We start from the raw sequence: 24,303 nt of genomic DNA on the forward strand, positions 1-24,303 counted from the left end.
TACTATAATATCGAGTGATGCTCTTAACTTTCAATACAAATCCAATCATAAATTCCTAAGTGTCTTCCCATATTCAGAAAGAAACAAACTAAATGAAGACCATAAAATTAACTCTAAAAAGATGCGAAAACCTTGTCGTGTAGCTGAAACTCGAGGATGCCACGAATACTAATAATATCTACTTATATATTAAGATTAGAGTTATATACATAATTTTAGAATCTTCTATATGGCATAATGCTACTACTCTAACCCTCCTCTTTTTACAATATGAAGAACATACTATAGAGTCTTGCTATTGAAACAATATCCCTAACGGGTAGGTAGAAAATTGATAGAAACTATATGAGCTACTGACCATACTAAAAGCTAAAACCTAAGATAATAATAGGATACCACCAAAATACCCTACTGGAGAAACATCATTAGGCCAGCATTCAACCAGCATTACAATACATAGTCGACATATTTACCCACCAAAAACCAGAGCTATCTTACTATAAACTAGACACACATTATTTCTTCCAAAACACCATAATGACTTATGCAACATCATTAGGGTTTTTTGACTTAAAACAGGGGGAAAATTCAAAGGATGACTTCTCCCTGTTGGATTTCTCAATATTGGGTGTACAAAAGACCAATGCCTCCAAGTTACCAAATCCAACCCCTGAATGAATGTATGCATTAAACAGACCAAGATAGTTTCTGAGCCAATCAATTTCATTATCCATCATGATTTTTCTCCATCTAAGAAGGAATTGAAAACAAGATTACATTTTGGCCATACCTCATTGAAGGCTACCCGATCCCTTACTACCAGTGCAGGCCGCCTTGGTATATTTGCCACAACAAGGCTCCTTGGTGGTTGGTTCATGTATATTTCATGAAGGGGCCCTCTTAACATCTTGTTCAAGCTCATAACTGCTTCTATCAAGCCATGGCACCAAATGGGATCAAAGAAATTCAAATATAGCTTCACTATGTCCCATTTGTTTATCTTGGCTCTTTCCATACACCCAATGAAGGTCCCATTAATGTTGTTATCCATCCTCCATGTAAAATTGTTATTGAAGAAACCCTCTCCTATTGCCCTACTAATTGCAATACATGTCATCTCGTCAACTAGCCTCAGCACCCTATTCCATCTTTCTAGTTTAATATTGCCTTGGAAGGCCATGGTGTGGACTTCTGAGGTATGGAAAACACATATGAATGTATCCATCATACGAAAATAGCATACATAGTGAGAAAGACTTAGTAAGACCAAAACAAAAACCCCTTGAAGCCTCTAGAAACCCCTCTATACTTCCTCCACTGTCTTAGTGGCTTGATGTCACTAAAATGAAATCATACCACAAATTGCCCTTCAAAAGAAATCATAACACTAGGAGTAATAAAGAGACCACTCTTATATTATTAATGGTGATGAGCAGGTCTAAAAATGAAACATAACATGTACTACATAACTGGGATCAGATTAACAGATCCCTCAGTATATGATAAGGGAATATCTAAGGGCAGCAAAACTTTAACTTATATCCACTAACCTAACTAATACACGATCGATGAAGACTACTTATGCTCTCTATATTATGCTACGCTTCCCTTTGCTACATTTATTATTGAATTTATGCATTACTACTTACTATCCATAATGAAAATTCCATTATTTTAAAAGGGCCAAACCTAGTGAAAAGAAACTAAAAATAAAATAAAAACTATAATTGGAGGTGTTTATAACATATCTCTGATAACCAAGGAGTTAACACCATTAGCTCCCTTATTTGCTAAATAATTTGCCTTCTGATTTCTTTCTCAATAAATGTGACCATCTAGATCTCTGCAAACCAATCTAGGAGCCCAAGAACTTCTTCTAACTTAGAGTTAAGGACCCAGTTGGAGGTTGCTCGTTTCCTTATCATATTTAAGATAATTTGTGAGTCACCTTCAATGATGATATTTGACAATCCTAACTTTTGACATAGTTGTAAGCCTTTTTCTAATGCTTCGAGTTTTTCCAAGTTGTTGGAAGTAGGATGAATAGACATGGCTTTTTTGGCACTCCATTTACCTGTATCATCATTAATGATACAAAAAATAACTGCTATTCCTAGGTTGCCTCTAGCTGCCCCATCAAAATTAAGTTTCACCCATCCCTTTCGAGGGGGGGACCATTTACATGTTTCCCTTGCCTCCTTGCTTTTCTTAAAATAGACAAGTGGAGGATTAATCAGATTTAGCCAATTCTTCTTCATGTGACCATCCCAAATAGAAAAGGAACCCTTTTCTTCTCTAGAATTTCTAAGATGGGAGTTGGCTATTTTAACTATGCTAGCTTCTATTTTTAGTATTAACTCTTCTGGCTTTAACTCTAAATCACAGAAAAAATTCTATTCGTTTCTTTCCAAACTTTCCATACCAGAATAGAAGGACTAATATTCCAAAGTTTACTATAAATGCCTTTAGACAGGTTGGTGGGGCATCCCTTGAGGAGATCAATAAATGATTTAGGAAATGGTGTAGAACAACCTAACATATATCTGAGTCATTCCCAACATGCTTGGAAAAATGGACAGATGTATAATAAGTGATTAAAGTCCTCACTATTTTGCTTACATAAGACACACCTAGAAGGGCCTTTAAAGCCTAATTTATGAAATCTATCTACTGTCAGAATCCTATTTTGGAATGCTAGCCATAAAAAAAATCCTGCCTTTGGCAAGCAAGAGAGGTCCCAGCAGAGTTTAAGTGGAATTTCCACTTCATCCCATCTTTGTGAGTGTATCAATGCTTTATATCCATTTTTCACGCTATACTGGCCATTATTCAAAGCCACCCAAATAAGCTTATCATTTGTCTCAAGATGTATAACTTTCCTAACTTGTATTATCTCTTTGTATGCCTTTACTATAGTTGGGTCAAATTCTATGTCCTCCAAAGCTTTCCATATCCATCTTGAAGATCCTTCCTTCATGATCTTTGTCTTGTAATTACTGACTTTGCTGCCCCATAGATTGACTACTTTCTCTTTGAGTTCCTCGAGGATGAGACTATTGTCTAACGGAGGGTGCCCATCCCAAGAGTCCTCCCAAAATAGGGCCTCATCGCCCTTACTGACATACCAAGTTAGATATTTGCTGATGAGATGATGACACTTAATCATAAAATTCTAGCTCTCTAACCCTTTAGGAAGGGTCTTCGTTCTAAAAATTGATAGAGGATCATCAGCATTAAGATACTTATTATACATAATCTTTTCCCACTTACATTCTCTTTCCTCAAAGAGGCGCCAAATTAATTTAGCCCCTAATGCTTCATTTTTCCATTGCAAATTCTTAATACCTAACCCTCCCATATCCTTGGGCTTGCATATTTTCTCCCATTTTATGAGAGCTAGTTTTTTTTGTTCCTTGCAATCATTCCAAAGAAAATTCTTGAGTTTAACCTCAAATTTATGGAGAAGCCACGTGGATAATGGTAAATAGGAAAGAGGATATGTCAGGATGGCTAACAAGATAGAGCTTATCTTAATGCTCTTGCCAGCTTTTGAGAGCCATTTATCTTTCTAACTTCCAATCCTAGCATCCAATTTCTCTAAAGTACTATTCCATACCTTACTGGACTTCACACCTTTCTCTAACTCAATGCCCAAGTACTTGCATGGGAACAAACCTTTTTTGTATCCCATGATATGACAGATCTAGTTTTCTATCTTTGGATCTGTATTCAAAAAATAAATCTCAGATTTCAAATCATTAACTTTATGTTCAAAAGCTTTCATGTATAGCTCTATTTTGGATTTTAACATAAGCACCTCTTTTATTGAGCTTTGGCCATGCAGAATCATATCATCTATGTATTTTTGATGTGTAATATTAGGGATATTCCTTGTGATTAATCTTCTGATTATTGTAAGCCTCAGTGAGTGCTCTCCCAAAGGCTTCAACCATAATTATATAGAGGGAAGGAGAAAGAGGGTCTCCTTGTCTAATACCTCTAGAAGTTTTGAAAAAACCTTCAGGGGTCCCACCAATAAGCACTAAAATTTTAGTAGATGAAATGCATTTAAAAATAATGTTAATCCATTGCTGCGAAAAACTAAATCCTTCTAAGTTCTTACAAAGAAATTGCCAATCGACCTTATCATAGGCTTTTTGGATGTTAAGCTTCATGAACATGCATGCCTCTTTATTCTTGGAAGTAGAATGAATTGTTTCTTGGGTGATGAGAATGTCATCAAGAATGGATCTACACAGGACAAAGCCTATTTGTTCCTTCGATATAATTTTTGGAAGGATGCTTTTTAATCTATTAGCTAGAATCTTGGAGAAAATTTTGTAAATAGTATTATATAGCGTGATAGGTCTAAAATCTCTTGGACTCTCAAGCTCAGCCTTTTTGGGGATCAAAGTGATAAAGGAATAATTAATTTTTGATGATAGAGTTTGACCATTCCTTGAAGCTTCAATGGCTTTCTAGAGGTCCGGACCAATGATATCCCAACATTTCTGGAAAAAAAATGCCTGAAAGCTGTCTGGACCTAGTGATTTATCAAGGTTCAAATTAAATACCACTAATCTAACTTCTTCCAATGTAATAGGTTTATTTAGAGCTTTATTGTCTTCAATTGTGACAACTTTGGGGATTACTTTGAGCAGATTAGATTGGGCTTCTCTGTTTGACCCCTCAAAATTATTTAGCATTTTATGGAAATGATCTACAAAAGTTTTTCGCAATTTTGTTTGGTTCTTCAGTTTAGATACCCATATAGTTTTTAATTATGGATATTTTACTCTTAGCTCTATTATAGAGGGTAGAATTTTGGAAAAAAATTATGTTTCGATCCGCCTAATCTAGCCATCTCTCTCGTGACTTTTGTCTCCAAAAAATTTCCTCTTTGGATAATATATCCTCTTGTTTGGCAAGTAATTTTTTTTCTAATAAATAGCTATCATTATTCATACTATTTTTAATTACTTCTAAATTTAAATCCTTTAGTCTTCCTTCAATATCATTTTTTTCTTTAAAAAAATTATTAAAGTGTTTTTTATTCCATTTGAGAATCTTCTTCTTAAGCATCTTCATTTTGGAGACAAAAATAAACATCTTAAATCCTTCAAAATTACCTTGCAACCACCATACTTTAATATTTCCTAAGACGCTAAGATCTAAAAACCACATTTTTTTTCACATTTAGATGGGTTCCTAGCAGGTTTATGGGGCTTAGAGAATTCAATTATAACTGGAAAATGATCTGACACAGCAATCGATAGAATAGAAGATTTGAAATTCAAATTATTTACATCCAGATCTCCTTTAATGCAAAACCTATCTAATTTCTCAACAATATAAGCAAAGTCCTTTCGTCTATTATTCCATGTAAAATTCCCATTAATGAGTGGAATATCAATCAAGTTATGAAAGTCACACCATTTTTTAAATTCTTTAGATGATTGTGAGAACTGTTGAACTCCACCTATTTTTTATCTAAGTTTAAGATAGTATTGAAGTCTCCACCTAGTAAGATCAAATTTTTCTTATATTCTTACAAAAATGTTTTGATTTCTTCCCAAACTATTTTTTTTTCTAGAGTACTTATTGGACCATAAACATTGATTATAATAAAAATGAGATTGGATTTCAAAATTTGGACTTTACCACTAATCCAGTTACTATTTATGTTTAAAATATCTAATGTTACTCTTCTAGGATTCCAAATGAATCCTAAACCCCCTAATGCACCTAAAGACTCTTGAAGTGTGATATTCCAGAAGCCTAACTTCTTGCCTAATTTAGTTCCTTCTAGCTTATTTTATTTTGTTTCTTGTATTAAAATTATTTTAGATTCGAATAATTTTAGGTTTTGTTTTAGTAGTCTTTTCCTACTAGGGACTTTTAAACCCCTAGCATTTGATGTTGTAATCTTCATGAATCCTTTCGAAGGCACTTCCCCTTCCCGTTGTTAAATATCAAATCTATCTTTTGTTGTTCTCTATTCTAACCATTTTCTTCCCTGAGTTCTTTCAAAGATTTCCTTCCTCTTTTAGCTTTCAATTTTCTACACTTAGGTGAGTTTAAACCTTCCTGATTCATCTAAATCCCAAGCTATTCCATGTTCTTTTGCGCATTTTGAGCAACTGTTAACTTGCTGCTATCTTTTCTTCCATATCTTCATTTTCCAGTTCCCTTAAAATTTGATTTATTATGCTTGACTAATTATTCATTTATGGATCTACACATTTTATGTTGTCATTTCCCATAGCCTTCTACCTTTGCTCTATATATGTTCTATTTTCACATATCTGAGATCGATGCTTGTCTTTATCCTCTTTCTCAATATTCATTAGATCTCTTTTCAAGTCTTCACATGTATACTTGTCTCCACCTAATTTGAGTACTTTCTGAATTAAAGCTTCTCTCTAAGCTTCAGTGCTTTTATAAATATTCTCAAAACTAAACACTTGGATTAGTTCCTTAGTTAATAGATTAAGGTTATCTTCTTCTATCTTTGATACACTCATGTTTTCCACTTCCTCTTCCCAAATAGTGTCCCTATTTAAGAAATCATGAAATTCTTTTGAGAGAGATTTTTCTACTCTATTCAGTTCACTATACTTATCCTTTTGATTGTTGGCTAGGGTAAATGGTTAACTGATTGAAGATGGTGGAGTCTACCAAAATTTGAATAGCCTATTGGATGCCTCTTTGAAGGGTGTTACTATTCTATCCTCTTTATCATGCAAGTGATATTGCTCAGATTTAATATCCTCAGCTAGGGTTTTTGGTTCCCCTTCACCTCCTTTCAATTCAAATAAAAGCGAGTTCTCTACATCCTCTAAACTGTCCTTTTAAGAACTGATTAATGTTTTTGTTTACTGTATTGTTGTGTTGTCTCTATCTTTGGCTTCTTCACATATAAGGCTTAATTTTTTATCCATAGTATCTTTGTTGTTGTTTATTTTTAATCCTTGGTTCTTTATATCAATGATACTAGACTTTCTCTTTCCCATATCTTTGGATTCCAACTGTCCATCAAAATGTTGTACTTCTATACCCCCAATGATCTCTATGCTTTTACCTTCTTCTACAATCTTACTATGTCCTTTACCACTCTTTGATTTTCTCTATTTCTTTTTAGTAGACATCTACTTTCCTATTGACTTGTCTACTTGTTTAGATCTTGAATCCTTCTTATGATCAGCCTCTACCCCTAAGCCAAGATTCAATCTTTCTACCGATACAATCTCCATCTTCCCTTTATTATCTACCTTATTTGTACATGTTGATTCTGAGGGAATCTCCATGTTTTGATAAGAATTTATAGACTTCTTATTATCCAAGATCATTTGATCCATTCTAATTTTCCTGATTCTCATCATTGGAAACTCACTATTGAAATCTAAAGTAATTGGCAATGTCTTGAATTTGATCTTCCTATTATCATCTAATCTTATTATTTTTGATATTTTACCATCAAATCCATGCAAATTTAGGTTATATGTTGCTCTGTTAGTAATTACTTTTCTTTACATAGAACCTGATTGATTAACCTCACTGTTGATGAGCATTTTCACATTGTTACAACACTAAAAAGAGGAATCTATGCCTATTATATCTCCTATAGAAGATCCTAATTTTCTAAGTATCTCTATTTGAAGTAGCTCTGGGGGAAAAGATTGTATTATAAACCAAGTTGGTAACATGAAACCTAAAACTTCTTTCCTACAATCCGGGAACCATTCTACAAATTTAATAGTGTATCCTTTGAAAAAACACTCAAAAACAAAAATTAAGTCTTTTTTAATATCTTCATCCTTACAATGCAAATAAAGTATTCTATCTAAAAAGTGAGAAATACTTACCTGCTCCTCACAATTTTCCTCTAACTAGTTAGTGAGACTAAGTAATTCTCTCTTAGGACCATTCCAAAAGGCAAATACTCTGACTTTTTGACATTCATGACATATGTCTCCACTTTCCTGGTTGCTAATAATTATGATATTTTCTATAAGAATTGGAGGAACTGCAGTAACAGAAGGTGTACTAGGAGAAGTGCCTAAAGATGGAGGATAAGGAAGCCCTAGCCTATTGGGATGATTCAAAGGATAAAAGATCTAATCTATGGCCTCATTTGTGCAAAACCCTATTTTTTTATAGAATAATTTATTGAAGTTTGAATGGGCATACTTAGTAAGATTAAAAACCCTAATCTGGTTATCCAAACTAGCAGTAGATAAAATAATTGGATGTGATCTTAGTAACCCCAACAAACTTAAAGATCTACAAGGAGATTCGAGCTTGGGGCAACTATACTAAGGCAGGCTGTCCACCTGCCTTCTTCTCTCCTCTTGTTGTGAGTTATTGGATCTGTGAACACTAGGATGTTGTCCCTAATGTTCCTCATCCTCAAATTTCTCTAGAGGGGAGATTTTGTTTGTAGTTTTGACTGCATAATCTAGCCTCACCATGTCATTTTAGGCAGGGAGACACTGTGCTCTAATCCTAGAATTCAAATTTGTCTTGGAGTTGCTAACCTTCCAATGCTGTGAATTAGGGTTTTTTAAATTGTTTATGTAACCAATCGATTGACCTACTTTTTTTGCATATCTGAGTGAATTTTCCATCTTTTTTGAAGATTTATACTTATTTGAATGGCCTGCATTTTACATTGAAGTAATTTGTCTATTATTTTGAAGATCATCATTATAAATGGGCAATGTTATGTAAAGAAGGTTTTTGAACATATAAAGCTTGTACTTTATTGAATTATACTCCAGCGATAGCTTTTTGTTTGGAACTTCTACCTAAAACCTTTCTTCTAAGATAATGTGTTACGATTTTTTCATCAGCTAGATGGTACTATGTGATTGTGATCAAGATAGAAACCTCTAATATTGAATGCTTATACTAGCTTGCTCACAAAAATATAATAAAGTGCATGAATATGTTTGAAGTGTCATGAGTGGTCACTATTCGCACCATGAGGAACCATTTTTTTTTTAATATGATTCCAATGGGAATGTGCATGGCACACACACCAAGATATGATGTGAATATTGCTTGAATGGTAGAGCCAAATAAGTATTACAAACTCCTTTTATTCATAGGTTAATAGTCTTTGCATATATATTGGAGTGTTTTAGTTTGATTGGGGTGTTGAATAGGCCTAAAGCGTAGATAAATCATATGGATGGAGATAGAACTGTTGGATTCATCTTATGGAGTACATGGAGAACATATAAGCCAGAGTGGAGTTGAATCCATAAGATGTTGGAAGCTCCATTATTGTCTTCTCTTCCCAATCTTCCCATCGAGCATACAAAAATAATTGGATTGTTTCATATGTCTCTACTACATAAATTGAAGAAATCATTGTGAAGTATGCATGTGTCCTAGCTAGCCACTACAATATTAGATATGTGGGTTGTAGAGAGTCAAAGATTAAATACTTACACATGTAGCACATGAAGAAAAAAAAAATTTTATGTTCTAGAGTTCTTTCCAAATCAGCTCGTATAAAGACAACAAAAAGAAAATTGTATGATTGAAGTGCCTAGGTTGGCACACTTCAAAATGGGCATTAGTTTTGATAGGGCATGCTACATTTCCATTCAAATGAGTATGGGAAGGGACAACATTATTCAATGGACAAAACTTTTCACCTTTGCCAATGATTAGAACTATGCACATAGTCAAAAGGGAAACATGGTATGCACACGAATTAGAGAGGAGTTTTAAATTGTGAATTGGCATATCATGCCTTCTGATCATGTGAAAAGCACATAGGGTAGGAACCAAATGCAAATAGGATTGTGCAATAGGTGGCTTGAATTCCATGAGTCTAAGATTGAATTTTCATTAGAAATATGCACTAAAAAAATATGCAACATCATGTCGAAACCCTGCATAAAATGATAAGTATGATGACCAAGAGGAGGATTTTCCTCATTATGGGTGTGTGTAGAATAGTTAAATGAGGGTTTAAAAAATATCCCACATTCAATAGGAGTCAAATTCCTTTAGTTTTTTTATACACTAATGCAATATTACCTTGTGTCTCAAAGGTAAGTATCAATTGAGATGCAAGATTGCAAATCATGTGGGGCCTAGACTAGAAAATGCAAAAATGACGCTAATTTTGAATGAGTTGTTCAGCGAACATGGACCAATCCAATGACTCCAATAGTGAATAGAAATTCACCATGTGCCATGCAAATTAGGATGCAATTTGGAGCAACTTGATACGTGAACCAATCTCCCATAAATGTACATCTAGACACTTGGCTTTATATTGCCTTTTCGATTCTATGTTTAATGGTAGTATATAATATTGTATGTATGTCCTACTCTCCTTTCCTAACTATTATAGCCTCTTAGTTTATTGTTTGGTATTTTATTTATTGTTTAGATTAGGATTTATAATTGGTGAAGGATAAAGCCTTCATGTATGGTAGCATTTGAGCCATGGTACCCTTAGAAATTCTATGTTTAATGGTAGTATATAATATTGTATGTATGTCCTACTCTCCTTTCCTAACTATTATTCCTAACTATTATAGCCTCTACGTTTATTGTTTGGTATTTTATTTATTGTTTAGATTAGGATTTCTAATTGGTGGATGATAAAGCCTTCATGTATGGTAGCATTTGAGCCATGGTACCCTTAGAAACGGGGGTGCATTTATTTACTGTAAATCATAGTTTCACCAAAGATCTTTCTCTTTTAAGATTGCATTTGTATATTATACTTTGAAAATTAGTATACTGCAAGTTATAGTTTTTCTAAATACTATTTGGTCTCCACTCTTGAATCTTAATAGAGGGGACCTATAAAATCTATGGAATTACACATTGAAGAGGATTGGTATGGTATGGTAGCTTCTCAATTATGGCTTATCATTATATTTAATTTTATTGTTTGGAAAGAAGATCAAGGTATCTTGGATGGATTTTTTTAACATTTTAGCTAAAACTTATAATTTTTTTGAATGCTAGTTCTAGGGGCCCTACTTCTTTTAGATGTAATATTTTCCTAAAATATGTTCATAGGAATTATATTCTTGTTGTGATATATTGGATAAAAGGATCTTGGTTTGGTTTTAAGAGACAACTCTCACTTTTTATGATCACTTGGCTTAACTTTAATGAAGAGAAATAGTATTGCTTCTTAGGAACTTTTTGTATACTTATGTTGTTGTCTATATGAGTATGGATGCTTAGCTTGATTAATGCTTCATTTAATATCTAATGTTATTCCTTTTCCAGTTATTACTTTTACAATTAATAAAATAAAGGTGTATAGTTAATGATGTGATTGTTTTCTTATTGGATTCCTTAGTATGTACATGAAGCTATCATAAAATATGAACATTTATCACTTTTTTTTCTATCTTCTCCTTGCCCTTTCTCATTGTATCCTTGATAATATCGTACCTTGAGATAATCATATGAATTCATGATGATTTCAAGACAAGAGAACTTAAGGTTGCAAAGTTTAAGGGAAAGAGGAAGGTTGTAGATGGATTTCCCTACCCTAACTCCACTCCTAAAACTATGTTATTGTGTGTTGATATGATTCTTATGATCATAGTGGTTTTGATAAACTTCATAGAAATAAATAATACCGCTATTAAAAACTAATAATTTGGTTTTAAGTTGTTCTATTTTGTAGGTTGATTATGGCGGCATGGAGGGAGGCATTTATTAACACACATGAAAGGAATCATTCACAAACACCAAGATTAGTGTCAATAGATCCCTTATATGATGTAATTTTAAATTTTCTAAGAATGCCTTGTGAGGAGTTAAAAATTGCAAGTCTCAATCTGTATGTATTTATATGCCACACATGCTCATATATGATTGTTGGTCCAAGGAGCATATTTTTGTTATGAGCATAATATCAAGAATAAATAAGTATTGGGCTACAATAAGAGTTTTCTTCCCCCATTCTTTTCCCCCCAGTACTTGCACTTGTATGAAGTGTAAAATAATAATTTAATTAATTAATAAAAGAATCATGGAACTACGACCAATTATAGATCAAGTGTGAGTGTGAGTGTGTGTGTGTGCATTCAAATAAAATCTTTTATAAATATCTACTTTGATTAATTTGGAAATAGACTAATGATAAAATAGAGTATTATGACTCTTTGAAATGGTGAGCTAGTTGATGTGATTTATAATCATTTATTAAAATGTTTTAGAAAATTATATTTAAATAGATTAAATTTCATTTAATTATAGAAAGGAACATTTATCAAAATAAAATGAGGCTTGGGATGATACTAATTATTGTGGTTTCACAATGCACACCCCATTTCATCCAGAAATGGGGACCCCCTACTTTATTTTTGGCTTTTCAGAACCCTAGTCCTTGGTCTGAGTCCTTTTTAGGTTTTATTTAGTGCCCTATTCTTGTCTAGATCCTGACTAGGAAGCCAAGTTGGTGAAAATCAGAGTTTTGAGGAGATTAGCTTTTTGAAAAATAAAGGGGCACACTAGCGCACCTTAGCAGGTGTGCTAGTGCACAAAATTGCATTAAGGAGCGGCACTTACCCTTGGATGATGTGCAAATACGTAGCAGTGCACTTGCGTAGCACCCAAAGGTGAGTGTGCCTGTATAACTTACCTCCCCTCTTTACCCTTCACTTACCTTCATTCCATCTTCTCCAAGTGCTCCTAACTGCAACACTGCACCAGTCAAGGTGCACCTTCCACCTCTCCATTTTGCTCCCCCCTTGCAAAAAACAAACAAAGAACACAAAAGACTTAAAAAAACAAAGCCTAACTTCTAATTAGGGTGCATAGTAGCGCACCTAATTAGGTGCACTACTGCACACCCTTTGAACACAAAAGTGCCTAAGTAAAAATAGAGGTGCACATCAGTGCACCCCATGAGGTGTGCTAATGCACACCCCATATAAAGAATATTTCAAAAAAAAAACACACCTAGTGCACCTGATAGGTGCAGCTGGTGTACCTAATAGCTGCAGCTGGTGCACTATTTTTTTTGCAATTTAGGGTTAAATAGAGGTTTTTTTGTATTTTTGGGCAATTTAACATTCTATGTTTTCTTTATGTTAGTACTAGGGTATGTTTAATTCATTTTTCTTCAATTATGAACTAGTGGATGTCTTTTTGTGCAGATTTAATGTCGTCTTCCTCATCTTCCCTTGGCAAGAAAATGGCACTGAAACCTATAGTGTTTAAGTTCCAAGGCATTCCAATGAAATCAAGGTTTCAGGATGACAACTCAGAGATTTGAGATACAGATTTAGGTCACACAGATTTGGGAGAATTCCTAAAGATATGCAACAAACTAGCTAAGAGGCCCTGAATGGTCTCTGCACTAATTTGATTAGGGCTCGTAAATGCAACATCACACCCCATGTCAGTGCAGTCTTCAGAGCTGATCATGACACTTGCAGAACACTTTGTTCATGAGGAAAGGGTTGCAAAGAGCATAACAAGGGAGATCATTCGTGATCTCTGACCCAACAACATTGAGAAAGTATTCCATCTCCTAAGGGTGGATCAGTTCATTCGGCTAACCTATGAGCAAGTGGAGAGATGGTATCAGGAACACATCGATGAAGCTTTTGAGATTATTCAATCATTGTACCTTATTGAGAAGACTCCTCTGGGAAAGAAAACTAGCAAGGTGGACATGACAACAGGTTATATGAAGGAGGATATTGGATACTCAATCATACTCTTAAGTAGAGATATGGGTTTGCCGATAGCTAGACATTTGAACATCTTCACGGTGCACTTCATTGAAACAATAAAGAACGAAGAAATGTCACTTGATTCGACTTCTACTCTGAGCAAGAATTCATGTGAATAGTTGGTGGTGGCAAAGAACAAAAGGAAATTCTATATGACATCATATTTGGTGTACTTGTTAGCTGCGAGAGCCACAAATTATCCAAGACTCTATAAGAAGGGTAATATGCAGGATGCCAATGCATGGCCATATATCATCTATCCTCAGTTAGTAAAGAAGAGGCTCTCAGAGAAGAGCAAAGAATATAGAATTGTTAATGATGCCTTCATCTTTGCAATAATCTAATTCACAGAAGGGGATTATATGAAGAGATTATTAGATGATGCAGTGGCACAGATATCAATACTTGGAGCTTACTATATCCAATTCCAAAATTTTACATATTTGAGGGTAGAAGGTACCACTATTAAACCTAAAAATCTCCCTAGGTATCCTAGTGAAAAATTGATTCTCCTGGAGATTTCCTGACAACTCTTGTCTACCTATGATAGAATTAGAAAGCAACATAAAATATGTTGGACATGGCCTATGACTATAGGACCTTTCAAGGTGGATAGGAGGCAAGATATTCCTTCTTTTGAGTGTGAATGAGATCAGTATCCCTTGGATGAGTACAACTCTCCTAGGCCTTATTTTGATAATATTTGGAGAGTGTAGTATTTAGTAGGCAAAGCATTCAACCATGAAGAATCCATTGAAGACCATTAGATAAATGCAAAAAATGACTATGATGTCTGCATAAGAGACTATTGTAGGATGACTTTGTATCTGGCAGAGAAGGCCTTGAAGATAAAGGTTCCATTAAAGATTGTGCAACAGGACTCAAAGGAGTTACTTGATCCTTAATTTATTCAACAAGGATAAGATTGATGAACGGCCCATTATGAATGTTGAGGTTGACAAAGAAGAGAATTCTGACATAAACCATAGGGCAAGGCATGTCATTAAAATGATGCAAGATTGGATCAAGAAACATTTCAAACTTGATCCAATTCCTGAAATAGTAATCTTTCATGCACAAGCCCATCTTGCCAAAGGTAGAGGGAATAAGGTCACCATCCCTACATTTACAGCTCAATCACTAATAAGGCTAGAAATGGTGCACCAACTTGATAGGCTGGTTGGTTATTATAAAGCTCAAAAGGGTAAAGGAAAGGGAAAAAGGAAGAGGAATTCTCCTCAACAAATTAAACCTAAAGAGGGAGAGATTCCAGCACCTCCACAACAAGGGGAGGAGAATATATAGGGGTTAGAGAATGAAGAAGCTACACAAGCCTTGAAAGATCTCCTAGTGCCGCCAGTTGCACCAAGACAAGGAGAAACAAAGATCAAGGTACAAGACGTGTCCCTACCTTGATAGGTAGAACAAGCCTCCCCTTCTGCACCTAAGAAGAGAAGGAAGATCAAGACTCTAGTCAAGAAAAGACAAAGGGTGATCAAGAAAATGATTCCTTTCCCCTCAATTCTCAAGCCTATCCCAAAAGAAGAAGAAGAAGGAGAAGAGGATGATGAGGAGGAAGAAGACAAACTACTTTTGAATAGGAGAACTCGGCTAGCTAGAGCCATAGAGGAGGAATGGAGGAGAAGTTCCACGGTCACACCACCATCTATTCATGATGAACCCATGCAAACCACTACATTAGAAAATGAAATGCAATAGTGGATAGATGAGTAGGATGTGGAGGGCAATGATATCTTTAAGATGTCAAATTTTGACTTTATGCCTATAGGTACTGAGTTGGTTAGGGACAAGATTAATGATAGGCCCACTAATCAACCTCAATAGGAGGATTGGACTCAGATGCCCCCCGAATCACAAGGACCTAAAAGTCTTCTAGAATCCCAACTTCAAGTCATGTTTTGTGTCAATAAGGGATTAGCTACTCCTCTACATCCAAAAAATAAAGAGGAGTGGGTACAAGGGGAAGAACCATAGCAAGTACCCACTAAGGAAGTGTTAGAAGAAAGACAAATGAGTGAACAACCTCAGCAGACTTCCCAGGACACTGAGGTGAGGACTATAGATTCTACTAATACAAAAGCTCCCAGTGTGGATCCCTCACAGAAAGAGAAGACTCCATAGAGGAGTGATAAGGGAAAGAGCATAGCTAAAATAACTCCTTCATCCTCAAAAGGTAAAACCTTGGTGGAATGGATCCCTAGATGGATGCAGAAAGAAATGATAAGAAATAAGAAGCAATAAATCAATGTAGATGAGGAGGATGTGATAGAATTGATTAATGTTCTTAGGAAACCTTGGTCACCATCAAAGGATGCAAGAGCATTAGCTTTTATCAATAGTGACCAGAACCAAGATTTATTCACACAAGTGGCTATCCCTCCTCCAGATATAGAAGTAGAAGATTTGACTCCACATGACTATCAAATCAGATAGGTCATGCTTAGAAAACCTACATTAGATACAACTAAGCTGATGGTTACAATGGGAAGGAAGGAAGTATTTAGTAGTTTGGAATAGGAAGGGGCAGAATTGATAACACTTCAAAGATAAAATGAAATCCTAAAAGGATATTTAATCAAAGTTGTTGGTCCCTTAGATCCTGAACATCCTAAAGAGATTTTGAAACCTGCAATTCAAAGAAGGGATAGGGGAGTAGTACAGTTGGATACATTTTTGAATGCCTACCGGCAATGGCAGGAAAGTTTTGAGGAGAAGGGTGTATTAATTATCCAAGGGAATCTTAAGATACTACATCTTATGCAAGAGAATGTAGATAATATGGTAGCAATTTTGAACCAAGATTTTGGCTTAATGGATGAGGTACATACCTAGGGAAAGGATCTACAAGCATTATAGGCAATAAAAGGAAAGAGGTATCAGATGCTCGTAGATGTATATACAGTTGATGAGCTAGATAAGATAGATGATTGGATTGAGAAGATAGTAGATAGTAATAAAGTAATGGAATCATTACACATGGAGATCCATAGGCTCAAGGATCAAACCTAAGAGAAAATTTTGGAAGCTGAGAAACACTATAATGATGCATGTCTGGACATTTTTGAAGATGATGTACAGGAAAAATTAATACCTATACAGGTAGTAGTTGAGAGATTTCGGAAGACTTTTGATGAGATTTCTAATGATGATGATATCTAGCAGGCATTTAGAATAGAGGAAGCTTTGTTGGAGCTTGACACAAAACTCAGGGATTTTGTTGAAACTCGTATAGCGGTTGATAACTACCAGAAAAAAGTAAAGGATAAATATAATGTCTTAGATTTACCAAATGCGGCACAATTCACCAAGATAATAGATAAATTCAAGGGAAAATATCTAGACATAGCTCTAGGATAAAGGGGAACAAAACCCAAAAGCTAGAATTTCAATTTTGACACTTGCTAAAAATTTTGCATTTTTTGGTCTTTGAGGTGTGCTGCTACCCCAGGTGCACTATTTCCAAACAGTGTTTTCGAGGATTTTGAATAATTCTAAGGTGTGCTTATTCTGAGGTGCACCGACAGTTAACTATCAGTTGTAAAATTAAAGCTTTCCATGCATTGGAAATGCATTTTGACGTTAGTTTAACTCCTACGGATGCCTAGTGAAGATTGAGCTTCTATTTTTTGGCACTTCCAAACACTCCTACTTCAACCGAAGGCTCTCTTCTTCTTATTTTCTCATAATTTCTTTGTTTTATGACATGTAAAGGCTCTTGCATCTAATTAATGATATAAAATGGATGGAGTCCTACTTAGCACCAGCTAGATAGATAGTTTGTATATAATTAGTTTGTTTTATTAATTTAGAAGCGTATGATTGCATGAAGATATCTCTCACTCTCAACACAAATTGATGAGATGATTTCTTATAACTTTGGGATTGTGATATGTAATCAAGGCCATTGTTATTTTGCAATAATATATTCTTTTGGTGCTCGCATTTGGACTGTAATGATTCTTGCCTAAGTGTGTTGTATTTTGTGAATGTATGTTCATGAAGTGTGATTGACCTAAAAGTTTATTGCTTTGTTCTTGGTTGTCTGATCTTTTAATTTTGGTGTTTTCTATGGGTTTACAAATTCCACTAACATATCTAGTTCGAGAAGAGATCACCATATTGTTACTTCATAGCTTTTTGTCTCGTATGAGCACACTTTCTGTGGCCGTGCGATTTGATGAAAAGTGAAACATCATATGGTTATTGAATTCCCCATTGATAATTGCATCATTGGAATTAAGGAAGCACTGCTCCTACTTTCATTGGTTACCCATCGATCTTTACAAAATCTTAACTCACAGACAAGTTGTTTTCGTAGTTTATGTCTATTAGGATTTACTTTTCACGTTTTTTTTTTAAACCTCTTATTACCTTATCTTCGTTATTTTCTTTACTAACCCCTTGGTTAAATTATGAATTCATATAGCTTTATAGTTAGATTGCATTCAAAAAAAAATACAAAAATACAAAAACATAGTTCTTTTGTGTGTGTTTTATTCTTTTTAATAGTAAGCAGATTCTGCATCTCATCCAAAGTTATCAAAACTAGCAAAGCCTCCTCATGAACATTTGCATTTATCTTCAACTGATTGGATTCTAGTAGGTTGCAAGATCACCCAAACCCTTGGAGTTGATCCTCATATTAGCTTTTCAAGAGAGGAGTTTGAAAGGATTCCTGCCATTAAGCATCGTGCTAAACGATAGCTGAACACTAATAACGAGAAAAAACTTATGAAAATGACATGGCTATTAATATTTAGATAGAAAAATCATTTTTTGTAACCACACAATTGTGTAAATCCATTCACATAGTTAATTAATAAACCATAGTCATTATGATAGATTATATGTATCAAAAGGAGACTATGTTCTTGATAACAAGTAGATATAAGTTAATCAAATAGTTACATAGAAATTGGTTCAATCATGGTTTTGGTGATAATATTCTTTGTCTCAATGCTTGAGACACTAAATCCATCTCTTTCTTTGTAGAGAAGTTGGAGACCTTTTGATAAACCATATGCATGATCTTTGATGAGTAGCGGAACATTATCAGATTTTAAATATTCACAATTTAACTCTTTGAGATTTTCTTCAATTAAATAATTGAGATACTATAATGCATCTTCCTCTGCAAATCTAGGATGGTCTTTCATATAACATGTTATACATGATACTTCTTCTCCACGATCTACCTCAGCCTTCAAAAATAAATATAATTTTGTAAATTTTCATATATAATTTCCTTTCAATCGAACCAATCAATCTTATAAATGAATAAACATGATATTTTAAATGTTAAATTTTCTAAATTTATAATATACCTTGAAAGTCTTTGTGTCACCTCTTAATCTGAGGGTTATGCCTAAAAGCTCATTAAACCTTGATGGAAAATCAATTTCTTTAATAACATCCTCAGAAATGGGAGCATCTAATGAGAGTACAGGTTGTAAGGTCACAACACGAGCCCCAGAGCTTACTTTTCCATTCTCTAAATATTCCTCAAAAGATGGCATAGAACCCATAGCAAACCACTTTGCTTCTTGAAGGTAAGAATCTATGTAAGCTTCCCACTATATTTGCAGAACATTCCAAATTAGTATAAATAATTTTGAGTAACTAAGCTATAAAATAGATATCAAATAAGCCTCAAAATAAATATTAAATAAAATTCTATAAAAAAAATTAAAATGTAAATTTAATATCCTTTCATGATGTTAATAAAAATAATATATTAAAATTATTAAGGAGAACAATATTAATCACAGAAAGACATAGAAATATATTAGAGAGATAAACAAAGTATTTAATGTGCTTAGTAACATATCTAGATTCATTTTTATTACCATAAAAATTTATAGTAAAGTGTATCTTATAGACAACAAAAAGATGTACATGTAGATTAGTTGTTTAACCTTGTGCACTAGATTCCTTATACAATTAGGAGATCAATGGCTTATTTTTTTCTAAACACATTTTTAAAAATATATATTAATTCAAATAGTTAACATCAATGGATGTATATCTTCAGTGGTAAATTAAAAAGTAAACATGTTTCTCAACTAAGTACCTAGAGATTACTTTTTAAAAAAACTCAAAACTATACTTAACCTCACAGGATTTTTAGACTCAAAATTAAAAATCATAGGATTTTTAATGGATAACCTCTATATTTACTTTTATGGTTTTTTTTTAGCTGATACTTTGTTTAATATTTATAGTAGGTAAAAAATAAAAAATAAAATGAACTAGAATTTCTAATTGCTTATAGGACCTAACATTAAACTGGAGAATCTTTAGAATTGCACTTATAAGTTGAATTTTACCCAAAGAATGCCACAATCATGTCATGTTTCATGAAGCACTTGCACAATTTGACTTGTTTCATGTCACGTCCCTCTTGTTGGAGGGGCTAGTTTTCTTTCTCTTCATAAAATATTGAAACTAATATATAAGATATGTAGGCACCCCTTAGTTACTAAAAAATGTGTAAGATCATGTCTAGAAGTATTTTTTTGTTTATTCACCTCTCTAGAAGAAAAATGGTTCTAGTTCAATACCTTTATGATGGCTAAGAGTTCACTTATTTTAATTCTTAATGTTCACATCATTTGATTTTACATTATTATAATGATCCTCCTCCCCTTGCTCCTAGTACACTAGCATGTTGCCAGTAATATGATAGGTGGCATACTCAATAATTTATTTATTTTATTTAGTTTTATTTTTTTACAAAGTTGTATTTTTACAAGCCATGTATACCTACCAATTTGATTTCATTTTAAGTCTTTTATTGCATACACCTATAGATTTAATATTAGTAGATGATACTCATACAATATCATTTGTCTACTACATAAAACTATAAGGTTGGGATGAATTTGAGAATTTAAAAATAAAAGAAGCAATATAATGGTAGGTAAAAATAAATAAAATGTAAGTCCTATCATGGTCATAGAAAAGAGAGCCTTAGATTCTATACATGACATCAATTACGTTGAATTTTCACGTACCTATATAAATTAATAAATGATAAATTTCTAGATAAATATATTTTTATTTAGCTCAAGAAATGAAAATAAATATATATTCTTTATGTACAAGGAAAATTGAAATCAACGTATCCATAGAATTGAGAAAAGTATGTGTGAAGGTTATGTTGTAACTTATTTTCTATTTGATTTTTTAAAATAAATTTTCACTTATCTCACATTTTATGATGGATGATTCTTTTAAATGAAATATAATAGTCTTTAAGTCATATTAAGACTAAATAAATTAGTGAAATGAATATATTAATTGAACTAAATTTATTTCCTATAGATTGTATACTAATAGAATATCAAATATAGATATATTAAAATTTAATATTTATAAAATCTTATAGCTTTTCGCGCATAGTCAAGTGCGTCTCTTCCTTGATTTTTTTCAACTTCTCGAGCCATGTCCCTCAAAGCTTCATCAAATACCTTGAATATCAACTTCATAAATTCTGGAAGTCCTTCCATGTATGCTAAATCCCACCTTTTCTAAAGAAAAAGATAATATATTAACATAATACATATCTATCTCTCAATTTATAAATACATGAATCTATTAGATTGTTCAAATGTATATATTAATGTAAAGAGATATGTGCATTTGAAAGTACATGAGAAATGAAGAAAACTAAACCTATTTTAATCTACCCACTAGATAAATAATGATAGAGTATCATTAATCTATCAAATATAAATTATATGAGCATTATGATCCTTATGGAGATAACTAGATTTTTAGCAGATACATGGTTTAATATGTTTTATTTATATCTCACCATTATATAAATATAAGAAAATAAATACCTCTTTATGCCTTCTGTGAAGATTTCAAGTTCATCTAAAGTTCCATAAGTGTCATAAATATCATCCAAACAAGTGACCGAAGTGGCCATCTTCGCAAACCCAATTCTAAAAGTAGAATATTTTGGCTCAATACACCATGCAGCTTCCCAAAAGTAAAATTCCACATGGGGATGACGTGCAAACTCTAGTTTAGTTAATCCAAACTCTATCCACCATCTACGGTACACACCCATTGTTGAATCAATTTAATTTTCCATCTATTTGATTATGAATTATGTCATAAATAATTTAATTTCTAAGTTAAGTGAATATCTTACATAACATTAGTTTTTTACCTCGAGAGAATTTGAAGCTCTAGTTGTTGAATTGATTGGATCATATTGAAGTCTATTTTGGCTAGTTCAAAAAATTTTGAATTGAAAACACTACAATAACTCCAAATTTACTATGTTAAAATATAATAGATAGGCTTAATAATAAAATTTTAAAATCTAATTTTTCATTCTATAAAAAATGAAAGACTATATTTTTTTTCTAAAAATTATCTGTATATTTGAAATAGGGGAGATGAGCATGATAGAGGCTATTGAAATTACTTGTTCTTAGTATTGGCATCTCCATATAGGTCAATATATGTCCTTGCTTCCAACCTAGGCACATTAGTGTGCCAACCATACTCTAGATTAAATTGTATCTATCACACAATATAAATTAGAATTGCAATTGATAAATGAATTGATAGATAACATAAAATAATATAAATAGATATAAATACCTCTTTTGAAAGATTGGTATTATTAATATTGGGTAGAGCATTTTTTAAATATGAATTAGAAATTGCTTTGGCGTCATCCATAGCTTGCTCCTTTGGAAATGCAATGAGTGAAGCTCGAAATAAGTTTAGAATGCTTCTTAGCCCCTCCTCAGTTGATTGACTAGGCAAAATTTGTCCATCTTTATTTGTGAATTGTTGCAACATAACTGATATAATATCAAGTTAGAACCAACTTTGTCTAATACTTTTAGAAAATACAATTTATTAGATAGATATATTCCCTTAATAATCATAAAAGAATTTTTATAATTTAAATGTAAAAATATTTAGATTTCAAATCTAAATTTTAAAAAAAAATCTTCTAAACTTATAATTTAATTGCAATAATGATCATATTTTCTTGGAAAATAATTAATTTGAAACAACTAAAAGTGTTTGTACTATAATATTACTCATAGTTATTATGAGTATATTAGTGCATATTTATCACTCATTAATCATGTCAGATCTCTCTATAATGAAGAGGAGCTTATTATTGAACAGTTAATGTTTACATTCCAACTATTTTCATCTTATTTTATCATACAAAATGTAAGAATTCTCTTTCATAACTTTCTTTATCCCGTGTCTATTGTCTTGATCTGATGTTTCATAGATATGGTCATTATTGAACAAATAGTTCACAACAGGTTCATAATGATCATACTATTTTCCATATATATCAAAATGTATTTTGAAATTTAAATAAAAGTTCTTTGGATTCAGTGATTGCATATATCACCTGAAGAGATGCCATATCTATGGAGGCGAAGAATTCTAAAGCCCAAGGCTGTGGTGTTGAGATCCACGGAAGGACTCTCTCTACCACACCCAATGCCATTGGCATCATTCCAATATCTATTTTTCAAACAATTATTAGGTATTAGAAATAGACTAAAGAATACACTCTACAATGTAGTTGCAACGACTAGATGGAAGAAACATGAAAACCTGTAAACATAGTCAAGATGTTCTTTTGTTTCATTTTTAAAATGACGATCAATTCCAAGGCGTTCTACATCATCAACCATTTTCAGTCGTCGGTACAGATCGTCTACAGATGAACAGTTCTCATCAAGACCACTGAACATACCCTTTACCTCATTAATGAGCTTTCCGGAACGTTCATCGTATGCGGGAGCCTGAACAGATCAAAAACCAATAGAGACTTGTGAGACAAATTATATACATCAGCAAGATAATAACGAGACAATTAAACATAATATATTAAGACTTGATTCTCAAACATAATACTTAAGTAATTAATGTTGAAAGATTTTGAAAGAGATTATAAGAAATCATTATTTCAAAGGAAACAGATCATAAAGATAATGATCGAAAGATTCAAATATCATACACTAAGACTTGATTCCTAGATATTAGAAAGTTAAATAACTTACGTTAAAAGATTTTGGAAGAGATTGTAGGAAATCATCATCCCACAAGTTGGGGTGATGATTGCCAATGCGGCGTGTGATGCCTTTCTCATCGGTTATCAACGCCATGTTGATTGGAACTTAAGCAACACTGCGACGTGCTGGGTAAAGTCTGCTGAAAGGCCTGCGCTGAATAGCAGGCACTCTACCAAGTGGTTGCTTCTGTCCAACCATTGTGGAACCCAAGGGAGTAATGCAACTCACAGACATTTTGGCAACTTTAACACTAATATTCTCCCTCCTCTTTGTTATGGTGAACCTTGTAATCCACTCCAATTTATAGAGCTTCCATCAAATATTGAACGGCTGATATAAGCGAGCCCGTCATATCTTGAGTGGTGTGATCATGAATGACTGCTACTCTGATATATCATATCATATCACTATCAAACTTGGAAATGTCATGGCACGTTGCTTGACAACGCCAGAGCTTTCGTTTTATTTCGACCAGGTTG

General features: G+C 33.3%; 1 pseudogene across 1 annotated transcript; it reads right to left on the minus strand.

Annotated features, from left to right (window-relative positions):
* Positions 1-18,658: 18,658 nt before the first annotated feature.
* LOC149572412 (alpha pinene synthase, chloroplastic-like) lies at positions 18,659-24,084 on the minus strand (annotated as a pseudogene). Its single transcript, XR_016359117.1, has 10 exons — positions 23,813-24,084; positions 23,364-23,554; positions 23,155-23,270; positions 22,374-22,579; positions 22,195-22,292; positions 21,934-22,023; positions 21,599-21,814; positions 21,141-21,278; positions 19,079-19,328; positions 18,659-18,955 (listed from the first exon to the last, which is right to left on the minus strand). The product of XR_016359117.1 is annotated as an alpha pinene synthase, chloroplastic-like (transcript).
* Between the last annotated feature and the right edge of the window lie 219 nt (positions 24,085-24,303).

The sequence above is a fragment of the Cupressus sempervirens genome, chromosome 2, assembly GCF_028749045.1.
Source record: "Cupressus sempervirens isolate cs-2001-9-10 chromosome 2, ASM2874904v1, whole genome shotgun sequence".
In the NCBI taxonomy this organism is placed as follows: Eukaryota; Viridiplantae; Streptophyta; class Pinopsida; order Cupressales; family Cupressaceae; genus Cupressus; species Cupressus sempervirens.